The sequence below is a fragment of the Narcine bancroftii genome, chromosome 8 (assembly GCF_036971445.1).
Source record: "Narcine bancroftii isolate sNarBan1 chromosome 8, sNarBan1.hap1, whole genome shotgun sequence".
NCBI lineage: Eukaryota > Metazoa > Chordata > Chondrichthyes > Torpediniformes > Narcinidae > Narcine > Narcine bancroftii.
The window spans coordinates 106,366,251-106,380,260 of NC_091476.1; positions in this window are offsets into that span (position 1 = coordinate 106,366,251).

A 14,010-nucleotide genomic window follows, 5' to 3' on the forward strand; every position below is an offset into this window, starting at 1 on the left:
AACAGCTGCTACCCCTCCACCATCAGACTCCTCAATGACAAACTCAATCAGAGATTCATTTAACTATTATTTTGCAGATTATTATTATTGAATTTTTATATTACACAACCAGTTTGTTTATATTTCCCTTGTATGTGCATCTTTTCTTGAATACAGTTTCCCCCCCACTACCATTAAGTAGAAATTCTGCCTGGCACTCATGAAAAGAATTCCAGGGTTATATGTGATGTCATGTATGTAAATAAACAATAAAACTGAACTTTGAACTTTGAACATAGTGTATATGCTTCAGGCATTCTTTACCAGTATGAGATTACCTGGCTTATTGCGGTCTCATGTGTGGTTAGGTAATTTCTATTGGCTATAGATACATTAGGCTCTTACAGGTGGCCAGAATACCCTGATGTAAAGCTGCATATTCTACCCCTATGCAGCTGTTGGGGTACCCACCTGAAAGAGCCTGGCGCGCCTATGAAGTGCACTCACCAACCCTCCAGGAGGTATAATCAGCAGATCGGCGAAGTCCCCTGACACACCTGAATCCACACCTGAAAGTGGCTGCTAAGGGGCGAGCTGATGACACCATCAGCCAGCGACCCAAATCTCTGCTTCCTGACAGCCTCCCGCCACTCGACCTGACAGCCCCCCTCCCTGCTGACCCTGCCCTGATGTCCCCCACTGGCCGCCCCTGCCCCAACAAACCGCTGACCTCCCCTCCCCACTAAGGCAGGGTCTGTGAGGCAGCGGGGCGGGAGGCTTCAGGCAGCAGGGAGGGGGGCTGTCGGGCAGCTGGGAGAGGGGTTTCTGGCAGCGAAGCAGGGGGCCGTCGGGGCAGGGACAGCCAGCATAGGCTGTCACAGCCCGGCTGGCCGCTCCTGCACCGGGACCACTCTGCTGCTCAAATGCAGTAAACCCTGTGTGGGAAACAAAGAACAGTTCCACCTGCGTGGTTGATTATGGGTAGGGAAGACAGCCATTGCTATGGCGCAGATTTATGACGGATGGCACCAGTTGCCCCGCCTCCTTCAGATGCGGAGGCGCTACAAGGCGCCTCTGAAAAAACAGGCCCTTTCAGGTGGGCTGGTTTCTTAAATATCCCTGATTTCTCTCACTATGCCTCCAGAAAGCTGGGATATAAACACTGAAATTTCCTCTATGAAAAGTTCTGATTTTTAATGGAAAACTAAAGTTTGACATTCCACTTTCTACTTTTGGATGGTGCAATGTTAGTGGTCTGTGCAGTGCATATTATCTCTCCATGATTCCTCTCCTACCCTTTCTTTGTGAACTTTCTCCATCTCTTCTCCCCTTGAAAATCTTCACAATACTTATTTAAGCATCTTCCATTTCCTTCATACCCTCATTTACAGATGATAACTCTAAGGAAGTAAGTTTTTAAAATCCTTCTTCATGGCCTGGATTTTGCCAGGCAGCAGCAAGAGGGCAGTGGTACCTATTTACAAGGCTTTTATTAGAACCTTGAGCTCTCTGTTCAGCATGGCACCCTCTGCAGGGGATCTATGATATATAATATCTGAGCAGGTAAAGCGATACAAAGGCTTTCCAACCAATCAGAAAGAAGAAACCGATGAAGCTACACTTGCTTAGAAAGTTTGGCATTAGAAGTGCTTCTTAATCACCATTGGTGTTAGAAAATCAACATGTTTCTGAGAAGAACATGATAATCTTCAATTCTGTGAAGGGTCATGCCATTCCAGAAATTTGACCAGGTACTTCTTGTTGCTGACCTAATGTTGGAATTCCATTAAAATAAAATCACATTGTTCTGAAATGTCCCTGTTGTTGGACATGCAGACACAAGGTTTTGATTGCTTTGCAGTGCTAATATTTAAAGGGGACCTTGATGAATTAGATCAATACCATAAATTTATGTCACTCTATTGGCTTCATTGGTGAGCCTATTGGCTGGATATTCTCATTGGAGAGCCTGCAGAGGAGCTGGAAACAGACCACCATGTCTACTTTCCATATTTAGTTGGACACATTAAGCGTCTGAAAGGCAGGGTCCAACCTACTCTATAATAGCAGTAAGTGCTGAGAACCTCATGTTATTCTTAAAGAAAACATGGGACTCTATTTCTTAATATAACAGTGTCGCACTTTGTTTGGGAACACTCAGTGTCAAACTTTGTTTGGTAACACTCCTTGGAATGTGGCTTCCAAACCTTGACTCACTTGGGATGTTTTACTGGGTTAAACAGTGGTATATTAATACATGTTGTTGCTGTTGGCTGGTGCAAGAGCTGGGTCTTGAATAGAATGTGCATTGATGGTGCCAGAAGATTTTGCTTGGTCAGAGATTCCACAGAGTGCAGACAAACACAGTCAATTTCCAACACTTTGTCTCTCAGTCTATCATTCAATCAGCAATTCAATCAAATTAAAAACAAACTGAAAGCACTTAAAAGAAAAATATATTACGCAAAACAAGTTTCAGCTCCTATGCGACACACTATTGCTTTTCATTTTTATTCCTAGTTTTTTCCATTTTTCCTGTGAAGGTGTAGAGCTAGGGATCAACGTGTGGGGAGAACAGTTGCACCCACATTGAACAACTTGCACTTAACTAGCAATATAAATGAAGTAAAAAGTCTTGAGGTGCTTTATATTATTTATTCTCTCATGGGACATGGCTATCACTGACAAGGTCTGGGTTTAAAATCTCTCCTTATCTCTGTTGGAGACAAGATGGTGAAGGGACTCCAGCAGATCATAACAGCTTTGAAAACCTGAGTGGCTAGGCAAATGCAGAAGACTGTTCAGAGTCAGTTACATTGCTGTTGGTTCAGAATCATACAGATTGATGAAGGATGACATATTATCTTCCAGAAAGGGCATAAACCACATCGATGGATTTTCATGAAAACTCAGTGGTTTTGTGTTCAGCATAACTGATATTCCCTTTTTATCCAGGTTGCTTTATACATTTAATTTGCATTTCCCAGCAGTGGGTCAGATGGGGATGGAATGTAGGTCAGAAGGGAATGCAGAGCAGAAAAGAATACAGATCTGACGGGAATATGCCACGGTGGTTACAACTTTTTATTTGCTGAATTGAAAAACATTTGAGCTAAGCAATAACTAATTCTCAGATATTCTTCTGGAGGACCAAGCAGTTTAAAGTTGATTGGGAAATATTTTCTGCTAAGCCAGGCTTTTACAATTCAGTACTATGTTTGGATAAAGAATTCTGTGCAATAAAATGAAAAGTGCCTAGATAGGTGGAGTGCTGGGCTTGATCTCCCTCGACCTGTGGAGTTCAGTCAAACTAACGAATAACTGTAAATCAGGAATATGTTGGACATTGCATGCCTTTGGTTGTTGGGCGAACGGAGGGGTTTATGAGATTTTGTTTCAGATGCCTGTTCAACTGACTTTAGATGCCTTCTATCCAAAGTGTTTTCCAAAAGAGGAAGGGGGTCACTTACCTACCCTTTTCACACTGGTGGATCACTTATATCCACAGTTCCAACATCTGCCTTCCTTTGGAAAGTATCCTGTCTACCTGGCCCTGTCCATGAGACCAGTTATGTCCAGTTTTCCCTTCATTTCTAAGGTATGTTACTTGCTGCCCCTCAATCAGTGGACCATTTTGCACCCTTGCCTCATATTCATCAATTGTTTTATTGAGAATGTGACTGTTGCATCTGGTTCTGATGTGCCCATCAAACACATTGCTCATCCTCCAACCAAAGAAATAAAAATCCCCCAAGTAATTATAATCTTTTAAAGAGGCTTTGGATTCTGACCCCCTCTCAAAAAGAAGATTCACTCCAGGACAGGTTTGCTTCAGAGGGCTTCAAACAGGGAGAATCAGAATTAGAGCCTTTCCTCCTGGAGAAAATGGAGTGAAAATACTCCTAAAAATGACAGGAACTCTGCAAGAGGGGATGAGGAATGAAGAGTCTGGTCTGTGGATCAAATTCCCACTTCTGAAGCTCAGCACCATGCAGGATAAAGCAACTGCTTGATTGGTCTGATCTCAAACATGACACCCAGGAGAGGAAAGGAGGTGCAGGAAGATTTACAAAAATTTGCCAGGTACAGAGAACTGCAGACACTCAGAGAGTCAGGAGATGAAGGGATTTTATTTTCTTTGGAGCAGAGAGGATTAAGAGAAGTCCTTAATAGTGGCAATGAAGATCATGAAGTATCATAATGGAATAAATAAGGAGACATTTGCAAGACATGTGCAAGATGTATCTATTATTGTCAAGAAATCACAGGACAGCAATTTTTTTTTCATAGGGTTCCAAAAAAAATAGGGATTATGAAAAACAAATTGAAGATGAAGACAAGATAATTTCAGTTTGCTGTTTATCAGAAGGAAGTTGGAGAAACTTCACACTGAATTTAGTATTTTTAATGGATCCATTAAAAGAAAAATTATATTACAGTATGGAATAGGAGCAAAGGACTGGGGCTTAGAAGATGAAAAAAAATCTGCAGGTACTGGAATAAAAAAAAAGAAAATACACAAATGCTGGAAGAACACAGCAGGCCAGGCAGCATCTAGTAGAAGCAGTAAGTCAACATTTCGGGTCGGGTCCCTTCAGCAAGACTGGTGAAAAAAAGGAATGTTCAGAGATTTGGAAAAAGGAGGTGGGGAGGGGGAGACTAGCAATTGACTAGAGGAAGGGAATGGGGTGATCATGATGGGCTGGAGGGGGAGAAGTATAATAGGAATGGAATGCTAGAGGAATGGAGGGGGAGGGGAGGTTAGGAGGTATATGGAAAATAGGTAAGAAGAAATTGTGAGGGGAAAGGGGGTGAGATGGGGGAAAAAAGAAAGGGGATGGGGATTAACGCAAGTTGGAGAAATCAATGTTCATGCCATCAGGTTGGAGGCTACCAAGATGGAATATTAGGTGTTGTTCTTCCAACCAGAGTGTGGAAGGCCACACTGGGAGCACCACATGCGGTATACCAGCCCAGCAGACTCACAGGTGAAGTGTGTCTCATCTGGAAGACTGACTGGGGCACCGAATGGTGGTGAGAAAGGAGTATAAGGTAAGGTGTAGCGCTTGCTTCACTGACAAGGATAAGTGCCAGGAGAGAGATTAGTGGGAAGCGAAGGGGAGGATGAATGGACAAGGGAGTTGCATAGAGAGAGGTCTCTGTGGAAAGCAGAAAGTGGTGAGGAGGCAAAGATGTGCTTGGTGGTGGGATCTCACTGGAGATGGCAGAAGTTGCAGAGAATTATATGTTGGACATGGAGGCTGGTGGGGTGGCAGGTGAGGACAAGGGGAGCTCTATCCCTAGTAGGGTGGTGGAAGAATGGGGAGAGAGTGGATGTGTATGAAATAAGGGAGATGCACGTGAGGGCAGAGTTGATGGTGGAGTAAGGGCAGCCCCTTTCTTTGATAAAGTATGGCCTCATCTCTTCTGTCGTGATGAGGTCACTTTCAGGTTGGAGAGTATATTCTGTTAACCCCCCCCCCCCAGCCCCTTTCTTTTCTTCCCCATCTCACCCATCTCCCCCCATCCTCCCTCTCTCCTTTTCCCCGCAGAATTTCTCCTTACCTATTCTCCATATACCTCCTAACCTCCCCCCCCTCCATTCCTCCTAGGCCGCCATGCATTCCTTCCAATTATACTTCTCCCCCTCCAGCCTATCACGATCAACCCATTCCCTCCTCTAGCCAATCATTAGTCTCCCCCTCCCCCAGCTCCTTTTTCAAATGTCCGAACGTTCCTTTCTTTCACCAATCTTGATGAAGGGTCCCGACCTGAAACATTGACTTACAGCTTCTACTAGATGCTGCCTGGCCTGCTGTGTCCTTCCAGCATTTGTGTATTTTCAAAGGATTGGGGCTAATTTGAAAGAACATCTGAACAGAGTGACCTGAACAATCAGCAGGTCAGGCGTATAGAAGGAAATGGATTTAAACTCTGGTTGAAACAGAGAAAACAAGCTAAGGTTAAGCTACAGGGAGGGTGGAAAATGCATGAATAGAAAAGGAAATATCTCTGTTAGGGCTACTAAGATGATCCTGTGACTATTTAGTTAAAAGATTAACCAGGAATTCTGCACATAACCAGCCTTGGGTGACTGGTTCCCTGGATTTCTTCCTTTTTGATGATTATTCCTCTCCTCCCATACTCATCCTCCTACTGCCATTGAATTGAATACTGTCAGATATACTGAGCTAAAATTTAAAACACTTGAGTGCTATCCAGGCAAGTCAGTTTGTACTTAAGTCCAACAAGTAGTGCCAAATAAAGCAGAAGGGCACAGTGTGGAGTTACATGGAAAATGTTCAATCAAAATCATGCAACAACATCATCATTTTACTAAAGACAAGAACAAGAATTAGCAGCAGGAGTCAACCATCTGGCCCCTGAACCCTGCTCTCCCATTCAATAAAATCATGGTGGATTTTATTGTTTAAGGGTGTAATAACCACAGGGAAAAACTAATCTTGAATTTCCTGGTGTGCTTTCAAACTCAGGTATCTGCTTAATTGGGGGGGGGGGGGGGGGAGGAGGGAAGAAAATAATGTGACTGGTGTGGGAGTGGTCTTTTAATATGTTGGCTGCTTTCCTGAGGCAGCAGGAAGTATATACAGAGTCACTGGAGGGGAGGTTAATTTGAGTGATGATCTGAGCTGTGTTAACAACATTCTGCAACTTCCTGCAGTCTTGGTTAGAGATATTACCAATCCAAGCTGTGATGTATCCAGAGAGGATACTTTCCATGCCATTTCAATAAAAATTGGTAAACACTAGGGACATGTTGAATTTCCTGGCTTCTGAGGAAGTAGAGGGATTGGTGCATTTTCTTAGCCATGGGAAAATCATGGCTGCACCAGGACAGATTGCTGGTGATATTTACAGCTGAAAACTTAAATCTCTCCATGGTGTCTGCTTCAGCACCATTGATACTGACCAATAGTAGTGCTCCACCAGACTTTCTAAAGTCAGTGACCATCCTCCTTATTTTACTAACTTTATGGGAGAAGTTGTTGACCTGACATGATGTGCAAGACAAGAATTCCATCTTGCCAATGGTGTTATCTGCACACGACTTTCCATGAACAAACACTCACTTCCTATATATTCATCCTAGCCACTAGAAGGCAGAATTAGGAGAGAGTAAGTGCAATGCTTGTGCATGGTATGGTATGGCTAAGTGGATACTTTGATAGCAACAACAATATCTGATCTTCAGAGAAACCTTACCTGTAGAGATTTGATATTTGTGTTGGGCAGAATGTCATTAGCTCTCAGGATTGGCCTGGAGTTGACAGAACTTGAAGATAGATCTCTAAAAGAAGTGTTGTGACAAAAACATTGGGAGAAAACCATTAAAAAAATTTGATTGTTGACTTCTATTTTTCTTTGAATAATCCAGCATCTCCCTTATAAAAATGTTGGCAGGTGGGAGATTGAATGGCAGTCAACAAAATCACCACTTTTCACTTGGCTGTGATGGGGCAGAACAGGAATAAAGAATCAGGTGATCAATGGTGGGAGTGAGGAGGTGAAGTGGTTGGTCCATATGATAAAACCTTCAGGAATACACCCACCCAGAGCTGACAACTTAATAAGGCTCCAAAATGAACTTTTGAAGAGGGGTCCTGTGAGAATGATCATGAAAATCATCCCTGAAATTTTACCCCAGCAAAAGCTATAAGGGGAAAGATGGGAAACCTACTTGGAGGAAAGAATGAGTTTGCGTTGTGGTTAGAACATTAAAAAAGAGGCAGGCGACTCAAAGGTTAAAGCACAGACCATAGCTCACTTACTCTAAGTGGGTGCTTAATTCTCAGAATGCCACACAGATGAGAATTGTGCAGCAGACAAAGGCGAAATAAGATAGCACAAGTTGAAACAAAGCCTAATGCTGTCCAGGAAGCACTTTCTTCAAGCCAGAATGTAGGTTTTGAACGATGAAAGGCTTTGCATACTGATGATATTAAGCCTGCAGGTCACCAGGGAACCTTCTCCTCCTCCAGGTTTACTGATGTCAGAAATAATCACCGGCCACAATAAATTATGTGGAAAATAGACCCATTCTTGGGAATTGAATTCTAAATGTGGGGGGAAGGGAGATGGCAATCCCAAAATTCATGGTTATTCACATTCTGGAACAAAACATGTACTTATCTGAAATACCATATGATTTAAATGATGTTTAAATAAGCTCCCTCCCTTCTTTTTCTCCTTTAAGTATCACTTTCTCACCTTTGCCCTACTCTCTATTCCCTTTTTTTTTTACACTCAATGTCCTCCCACCAATAGAACAGACTGCAAGATGAATTCCAGCAAGTCCAATGAAAGAATAGAGAAAGTACATTCAAGCAAAATTATCAGGTTTGCACAGGGATGGACACGTGGTTCTACACAGCTCCAGTGACCAGGGTTCAATCTGCCATCACTCTATTACAGTGCCAGCAACTTTGGTTTGAATCCTGCATTGTCTATAAGGAGTTTGTACATTCTCCCAGTGTCTATGTCGGTTTCTTCCAGGTGCTCCAGTTTCTCCCACTTTCCAAAGATGTATGCGGTTGTGTGGTGTTCAAAAATAGATTTGAAGCATTTAAAGAGAATCAAGGCTGGACACATATTATCAACAAACAGTGGGCTTTATTTATGCCCAGGGAAATTAATAAAAGGGCACACACTCACACAGACTAATGAACTCAGCACACAGGCATGGTATACTGATAAATAAGGGTTTAACTTCTTCAGCACCCACCACCCAAGGGCATGGTATACCCAAAAATGAGGGTTTAACATCTTCAGCACCCACCACCTGTGTTCTCTTTAATTTTTAGTCAGTGTGCACAAACATCTGATGTTATGCAAATTTTTTTTCCTGTGACAAAAGCACTGAATGCTTGTGCAAATGTAGACTTGAAATTGTTTCAAGATAATTTTGGCACAGCTTATTTCTCATTGCTAATAAGACTGTATTGGCATGTTTTAATATAATACAAGGATGATTGCATTCTAGTTAGCTAAAAGGTTATTTTCAATAAGTATAACCATTAATTCCGACCTTATTTTAGGTAACTACCCTTTTGTGTGTACATTAATTTTCTTTGTGAACTGGCTGCAAAATTTGTGTGTTTGTGCGTGCACACCCACATAGCTTAGAGGGAACAGTGCCCAACACCCACTGGCACGGTATTCCCAGAAATGAGGGCTTAAGTTCTTCACCACCCACAGGCACAGTGTACCACATAACTAATGAGTACATACACCTGAGCTTGATATCCAGTGTTGCCACTGCTCGGGATCTAGGGCGAGCCCATTGAGTTGATTCTCTGGAGTTGCCCATGGCTCACAACCTGGAGTTCAGAAATGGTCACAACAAACAAACACATACACAGCAATAATATACAAATAACCACACATTGGGTGTGAAAATATCACTGCTAATCATTCTCAACTCCCAAATGCAAAATCAAGGGTTAAACACAAAGTACATTAACTCTCTCTATCTCTAGCAGCCACAGCACTAACAAGCAATAAATTATTAACAACTAACAAGTATATCAAATGAACTTGGTCTCCCGGACAGGCCCATTGCATTTCACCCTCCAGAACTGCCTGTGACCTGAATCCTGGAGTTCAGTGATGGTCTCCACGCAGCAGCAGCAAACAAAGAGAGAGCACAGGTAGAGACTGCACACGCTCGGCATTTTCAATGCAAGACCTGTCCACATGAGCTGCGAGAACCAATTGTGCATCAGCCTCACCCGTGGGCAGATCTAACCCTTGATTGGCAGGTGAGGTGACTTCCATCTAGGCTCCAACCAGAGATCACATGACTTTCCACAATCCACATTCCCACCAGATTCCAGAGGGAGAGGACACATGACCCTCCGCATCCACACTAGAGGATGTTAGATTAATTGGTCACATGGGTGTAATTAGGTGACGTGGGCTCATGGGCTAGAAGGGACTGTAGAGTGATGTACTCCTAAATAAATTTTAAAAATCCTTGACTGGGTTCTGCCTGTGTGGAGTTTGCACATTTTCCCTGTGACTGTGTGGGTTTTCCCAGTTCTGCAGCTTCCTCTTACACCCGTTGATGTGTGGGCTGGCAGGTTAAATGGTCATGACCAATTATCTTTTAGGTGATGGTGAGTGGTAGAATCTTGGAGAAAAATATTTAAATTTAAATTTAGACATTCAGCATGGTAACAAGCTCTTCTGGCCCATGATCCTGTGCCACCCAATTATACCCAATTAACCTACAACCCCTAAATATTTTTGAAAGGTGGGAAGAAACCACAGCACTCAGTGGAAACCCACGAGGATACGGGGAAAATGTACAAACTCATTACAGACAGCGGCAGTTTCGAACTGGGTCACTGGTGCTGTAACAGCATTGCACTAACCGCTACAGTTACCATGCTGCCCTTTGGTACTGGATTCATGGAAATTGGTGTTTGGTGATTGATGTGGAATCAGTGGGCCAAAAGTCTGCTCCTTCCACTGCTGTTTGACTCCATCCTGCAAGAGTATTATCAGCAGGTTTGATATTAGTATCCTGAGAGCGGAGGACAATCTTCAATAAGCGTGCACAGAGATCTTTTTTTAAATCATCATATACCATATAACAATATAACTATATAACAATTTACAGTACGGAAACAGACCATCTTGGCCCTTCTAGTCCTCATCGATTTATGTGAAACTCCACTAATTCCACCTACCCACTCCCTGCCAAAAACCCTCCAACCCCTTCACATCCATGTACTCATCTAACCTCCTCTTAAATGACAGAATTGACCCTGCTGCAACTACCTCTTCCGCTAGATCATTCCACTCAGCCACCACTCTTTGAGTGAAGAAACATCATCTTATATTATTCCTAAAGTTTCTCCCCCTAATCCTTAGCTTATGACCCCTTATTCCAATCTCCCCTACCCTCAGGGGAAAGAGCCTATTCACATCTACTGTGACTATTCCCTTCATAATTTTAAATACCTCCATCAAATCCCCTCTCAACCTTCTATGCTCCAATGAATAAAGACCCAGTCTACTCAATCTTTCTCCATATTCAAGATACTGCAATCTAGGCAACATTTTTGTAAACCTTCTATGATTTGGAGACCAGAACTGCCAAAAATACTCCAAACTTGGCCTCACTAATGCCTTAAACAGTCTCAACATTGCCTCCCATCTCCTACATTCTATGCTATGATTTATAAAGGCCATCATACCAAAAGCCTTCTTCACCACACTATCTACAAGGGAATTCACCTTCAAGGAACGCTGAACCATTATTCCAAGATCCCTCGGTTCCTCTGCATTCTTCAATGCCCTCCCCTTCACTGCCTATATCCTCTTTTGGTTATTCTTCCCAAAATGAAGCACCTCACACTTATCTACATTAAACTCCATCTGCCACCTCTCAGTCCACTTTTCCAAACAGCCCAAATCCTTATGCATTTCACGAAAACCCTCCTCACTATCCACAACTCCCCTTATTTGTACTCACTCAATTTACCACCCCGTTATCCAAATCATTAATATAAATGCCGAACAACAAAGGACCCAACACCAATCCCTGAGGCACACCATTCATCACCAGCCTCCATCCTGACAGACAGTTGTCCACCATGACTCTCTGGTGCCTATCTTCCAGCCACCATTGAACCCATCTGACTATCTCTATATTTATCCCTAGAGACTGAACCTCACTAACCTTTCATGCGGAAACTTATCGAAAGCCTTACTAAAATCCAAATAGACCATGTCAACTGCTCTACCTTCATCAACATTTCTAGTCACCGCTTCAAAAAATTCAACAAGATTCATCAAACATGACTTTCCCCTCACAAATCCATGTTGGGTGTACCTGATCAATCCCTGCCTGTCCAGATATTTATACATATTATCCCTAAGAATACTTTCCATTAGTTTCCCCACCACCGATGTCAAACTTACTGGCCGATAATTGCTTGCCCTACACCTTGCACCCTTTCTAAACAGTGGAACCGTGTTTGCAACCTGCCAATCCCATGGCACCACACCTTCCTCCAGTGACCATTGAAAAATCACTGTCAGAGCCTCCACTATTTCCTCCCTGACCTCCATTAAGGTCCTGAGAAAAATCCCATCTGGACCAGGAGACTTATCTACCTTTATATGCCCCAGAAGTTCTAAAACCCCCTCTTTATTAATCCCTATCTTTTCCATAACTAATCCTTTTGCCACACTTATCCTCCACAATTCAGTATCTCTTTCCCTCGTGAATACCGACGAGAAGAATTTATTCAATATCTCCCCCATCTCATATGGTTCCTCACATATTCCTCTGCTCTGATTTTCCAGTGGACCTATTCTATCCTTAACTCTCCTTTTACATTCACATATTTGTAAAAACCCTTCGGATTTGCTTTCACCCTATTTTCTATAGCCTCCTCATACCTTCTTTTTGCCTTTCTAATTTCCCTCAAGGTTTTTTCTACAATCTATGTCGTTCAAGCATCTCATTAATCCTTTGCTTCTTGTATTTAACGTAGGTCTCCCTCTTATCCTGACCAACTTCCTAATCTGTCTAGAAAACTACATATCAACATTTTCCATTAAAAAAATATATAAATTTTTTCTTACCCCCCACCCCCACCCCCCCACCGGCCCCACCTTCACATTATAAACCTGTAGACCATCAGGACTTACAATTGGGTTAAAAAAAAAAGAAAGTCCTCATTGGGGAGGTCACATATTTTTATAATAGTAAAACCTTTTGCTATTCTTTTTTTAACTACCTTTACAATTTAAAAATTTATATTTGGGCCCCTATATAATCCAAATATGGTTGCCATATTTTTATAAATACGCCATTTGTTCTTTAGATTGTATGTGATTTTTCTCCAAGGGTATACATCTGTTCATCTCTCCCCTCCATCATGCTATCTGTAAAGGTGAGTCAGACTTCCAAGTAATCGCAATACATTTCTTACTCACAGCTAAAGCTATTTTAACAAAAGAAATATGGAATTTAGTTAGTTTATTACTTATTTCAACAAAGTTGCCCAAAAGATAAAGTTCCAGATCATTTGCAAAGGCCACCCCATCATCCTTGTTAGTATTTCAGTAATATCCTGCCAGAAAGGTCTCACATTCACACACGACCAGGTAGCATGTAAAAAAAAAAATTCCTATTTCTGTTCCAGATCTAAAGCACATCTCCGATATTTCTGATTTTTATTTGTGTAATTTCTGTGGTGTGAGGTATAATTGGTGTAGAAAATTATATTGTACTAATCTGTATCTTGTATTTATAATTGATGTCCTACTATCCAAACACCAATCTGACCAGTATCTTTCCTTTATTGCAACACCTAAATCCAACTCCCATCTCTCTTCAATCCCTGTAAACTTGGTTTAATCAAGGTCGGGATAAAGTCTTGAAAATAAACCTTTTCATGATCAACCTCAGGTGGGCCATTATTCTGCTTAGAGTAATCGTATGCTGCTCCAAGAATTGTATCCTATTCTTTGTAGCTTCAAAGTCTTACCAGAACTGGTCTTGGTTTCCGATCTCCAGCTCTTCTGGATCTGAATGTTTAGTAAGCTCTCTCAATATATGCTTTTTCTCCAAGTTTGTCTTCTCCCAACTCGTGGGATCCATTTTTGAAAATGATCACCAGGTCTCTTCCCTCGATTCCTATCTTCAGTCCAAAGATTCGGACATTACTCCACTGACTAAAGTTCTCTATATGGTCAATTTTTCCAGCAGTACTTGTTTATCCCACTTCCATTTTTTAATTTCTTTTTCTGAAGCCTCATGTTTTTCTTGCGTTTTCGTTAGTTCCATCTCTGCTTGACCCATTCTCTCCATCAGGTCTTCAACAATCTCTTTTATTTTGGTAATTTTCTCCATCACATCTGTCATCACTGTCTCAACACCCATGAATCAGTTACTCAAATTCTCCTTTTTTTCCAAGATATTGCTCAATTCTTGACCCGACGCTTCAGTTTTACCTGGTTCTGCTGGTCCTGCCACCATTTTTGCACCACTCC